At 40.0% G+C, this 4,490-nt stretch overlaps 1 pseudogene; it reads left to right on the top strand.

Moving 5' to 3' along the window:
* Positions 1 to 3,567: 3,567 nt before the first annotated feature.
* On the top strand, positions 3,568 to 3,686 carry LOC111738875 (annotated as a pseudogene).
* Positions 3,687 to 4,490: the final 804 nt, after the last annotated feature.

The following is a 4,490-nucleotide window of genomic DNA, read 5'->3' on the forward strand; positions in this document are numbered from 1 at the left end:
CGGCAATTTTGTGGTGCACCTACTTCATGCAGAGCTCCTACTGTTTGTGGAGAAAAATAAGATGGAGCATCTCAGGAAGAGTTGCTATAATTCAGAAAATGCTGTTGTGTTTAGGTGAGGAGTTGGAGAGGGGATGGGGAAAAACTCATTGAAATGGAGCTTGTGCTCAGCTCGGACAGAAGTGCAGAGAGGAAAGCAAAGGATGTCAAGATGATGGGGAAGCAGATCTAGAAGCCAGAGGGAGATTTAAATAGAAGGATGCCCATTCTTCCCCAAAGTGTCTATTCACAAATCACAGAAACCTCTAGTTACCTTCTCTTCCCCACAATGCCTGATCCCCAATTAGATGGTCAGAGTCTCTTGGCTCATGTTATAAGCAGGTAATATCCAGATAATATCTAGTGCAATGGATAAAGAGATGTTTTTTAGATAGGCAGCAGCCTGAGTTCAAATCCCAGTTAGGTAGCGACTTGACCTAGGACCAGTCACTTAACCTATCTGGTCTCCATTTCCTTCCTATGTGTCAGGGTCACCACCTGGGTTCAGGAGCCACTGTACATAAAGTGCCTGGCACACAAGTAGCTCCTGAGTAAATGACGACTGTGATCATTCTGGTACTTGGCTCCTCCGTTTCCATAGCCCTGGTTCCTTAGTCAACAGGAAGATGGCCTAGAGACAGATGAGCTTCCCTGGAACATACCTGGAGTCAAGACCTATTAAAAGTTTCTCTATCTTTCCTCATAGCCATGTCTTTCATTTGGGGGAAACTCTGGAAGAGCTATACTGGGAACGGAAAATTTGCATCTGACAAGAGGTATGTGCAAACACATATTTGCAAATGAGGTCAAGGTTTCAAAATATTCCTTCTCTGACAGATGAGTCAAGCCCCACACAGTGGGCTTACTTACTATTTACCTAGCATGACGGCACATTCTCTCAGTGACTGATAGGGTCGTTTGCCAGGAGCTATATTGGAGAGAGTTACTCATTGGAAAATGTGGCTGCATTGCCCAGACTGAGATCTGAACTTGGACTTCCAGGGATTTCGCCCAAAATAAGCTGAATTCCTCAGCTATAATTGTCGAAGAAACACAGCCAAGGGATCTGTGTGCCAGACCAGCACTGGATTTTGCTGGGGCAAGTGTAGGTTCAGGCAGGAGATGCTCATGGTTTTCAGCAGGAGAGCATAGGGCACTGGCTTGTCTGACCCTCATAGCATTTATTGTTACTGCCACGGAAAGTTGCCAATTAGTCAGTTATTCATCCTTTGATTCAGCTATTCATTCACTCCCTCAGCAACTATTTTATGATCCCCTAGTAATGATAGCTAACACTGTTTTAGTACTTATGTGCTAAGCACCTTATATGCATTTTCTCATGTCATCCTTCCAACAGCCCTATGAGATGGGTATTATTATATAGCTGGGTTGGAAATTTTAGCTCAACTACAACTGAGTTGTGTGGAGAAAATGTAAATGTTTTATAATGTCTATAACTGATCAGGCCTTCTTCCTCAGTCCCCTGCCCACTCTGCTCACATGTGATGGGGGTGGGATGAACTAGGTAGCTAATCCAATGAAAACCTTTGTCTCAACTGATTATTTAAATTCGCCTTCTAGATAGCGCTGTTTCTCAGAGAACTCGCCCCCTCTTCCCCCACCAGCTCCTGCTGCTTCTCTCCCTCTCTCTTTCTCTCTCCCTCCCTCCCTCTCGCTCTCGCTCTCGCTCTCGCTCTCGCTCTCTCTCGCCATCCCTCCCTCCTTCGGTGTTGGGGTATGTGGAGGAGGGTGTGTGGCTCACTCCATCTTGTTGTTGAGGGGAAGTTTTGGAGTTGATGTTGTAATGTTCTCTGGCCTCTGGGGCAATGTCCCATGTTCTCTCATTTGATATCATAGCACATGTCATTCTCCTTCTCTTAAAGCCTACACACGAAGACCACACCCTGACCTGGCTTTCAAGACTCTCCCCACTAGAAGTTGGATTACCATCTTCCAACTTTCTCTCATATGCTTCCAATTCGTTCCTGAAGACCCAGTTTAGATCCAACTACACTTTAGATAAGGCCCTTTGAGAAACAGAGCCTGATCACTCTATTTCTCTGAACTTCTGGGGTCATAATATTTGGTGATTAATTCTGTAGTCCTTTGACATATTTTCTTATTTTTTCATAAAATTACTTATATCTCTTGTTATTTAATTTTTAAAACTCCTTTGTAACATAGAGGATGCCTTGCATTTTGTTGAACTCCCCAAATCTAATCCAGAGTCTAGTACAGAGAAGAATTGCAGATGTTCACAGACAAAAGGTTCACATCCCCATTATGAGAGGAGCTTCTAAAAATAGAGAAGAAAATAACTAGTAGCACCATAGAAAAATAGGCTGGAGATAGAAATAGATAATTCACAGAAAAAGAAATGAAAATGGTCCTTAATCATATGGGAAAATGCTCAAATGCACTTGTGATAAGAACAATAAAAATTAAAACTACACAGATACTATTTCTAACCTATCAGATTGGCCGAAACCCAAAAGTTTTACAACACACTTTTGGCAGAGTAGTAAAGAAACAGGCACTGTCTGTATTCCTGGGGAACTATATCTCATTATGCAGGAATCTATTGCATTTATGCTGGGAGGAAGGATTTGACATGGTAGTTTATTGGTCTTTGCTCTAACATGAGCGCTTTCCTTGCTCAAACCTTCTCCATACCTCAAAGCTGTGTCCATCTCCAATGCTGGCAGCAGCACAGCCCACACACATTCATGACATTAGACACAGTCACCCTTATTTCAAGGCCATAGGGCAAGAGACAAGGAGAACTATTTCCCTGGGGCCGGAATGGTGTTAGTTATGAGAGACAGTGTTCAAGGCCCCACATCCCACTGTGCTAGTGTTTTGCGCTGGCGACCTAGTGTTCAAGGCACTCGTGGGTTCTTTAATAAGTGTATTGTTGTGCTTGTGATATGTGAAGCCCTCTAAAGCATGAGATCCAGAGCAAGGACCCGGGGTAAGAAGCCCTTTTGCCAAGTTCTAAGGGAAGTTCTGCTTTGGAGTCATCTCCAATGAAAAAAATGAGGTGAAGAAATGTATGTACAGAATGTAAGAAAAGATGTATTCTTTTTCACAAAGGTAAGCCATATATATATTTTTAAAGTATCTATAGGGAGAGAGAAGGAATAGGGTAGAGAGGCAAGGATAGAAGTTGAACTTCTCCTCAGAATATACTTTGTTTTGCAGATGTAAATTTGGAACCATATAAATATTTTATAAACTATACAAAATTAAAGTTTTTTAAAAAAGATCATCACTAAAAATCTGAAGTAAATGAAAAAAATAAAAAATAAACCTAACACTTTATCCAATTTGAGGTATAACCACACAGGGGAAAACTATTCTAAGCAACTTTAAAGCATAGAAACTTGAGGGTACATTCCTAGTGGGATATACCCTAAGGACAAAACACACAAACACACACACACACACACACACACACACACACACACTCACACACACACAACAAAAGACTGTCCAAAAAAAAAAAAAGAAGAAGAAAGAATAAAATTGTGTCTACAGGCATGCCACCTTGAGCACACCCGATCTCATCTGATTTCGGAAGCTAAGCAGGGTTGGGCCTGGTTAATACTTGGATGGGAGACCTGCTAGGAATACCAGGCAATAAAAAAATAAAAAAATAAAAAAGTGATTAAAAAAAAAAGAAAAGAAAAAAGAAAAAAGAAAAAGAAAAAAATTGTGGTCTACAAATACTATTTCCCGCTAATGAAACCAGGGCTCCTTGGAGAAATGGCTGAGTCTAGGTCTGAGGCAAGAAATATACAAAATGAGCTTGGAACATCTTGTTAAGACAGAAAGCAAGGAAACAAAATATCAAAAACTACTAAGTTGTGATAGAAGGACTCAGGAACTAACTTGAAGAGGCTCCTTCTGACCTAAGATGGGAGGCACAATGTAAGTATCATATTAATAATAATAACAATGAATTGAAACATGTTAAATATATTTAAAAACATGAGTTCATAATGATTAGAACAAAAAAGGGAATTTATTGATTAACTATGCAAATTAACAAGAGAACAATCTCATGATTTTAAAAACAGGTAAATAGATGTAAAAAATAAAACAAACATTTACCTTGACTTCCTATATGAATTGCAACTCACAATAGCCAAATAATTGATAAGGGAGAAGTTTTCTCTTTATAGAAGTATTGCAGTTAATAAATGACAAAAGAATGAGAGTATTTGGGTGTCATGATTTTATAACCCCTGAAAATACTGAATCTAGATAATAATTATCAATGGATGCTAACGTCACAAAAAGAAAACCAACTTGACATGTGTCTCCTGGTGGAAGTGTATAATCCAACCTTTATCCGTGACCCCCTCCCCCCCCAAAAAATCAAACCTATATCTAATAGAGCTTGTAGATCTCACTACCAATTTACCAGAAATACAAAGGATGGAGAACATG

The sequence above is a fragment of the Pteropus vampyrus genome, unplaced genomic scaffold (assembly GCF_000151845.1).
Source record: "Pteropus vampyrus isolate Shadow unplaced genomic scaffold, Pvam_2.0 Scaffold44, whole genome shotgun sequence".
Taxonomy (NCBI): Eukaryota; Metazoa; Chordata; class Mammalia; order Chiroptera; family Pteropodidae; genus Pteropus; species Pteropus vampyrus.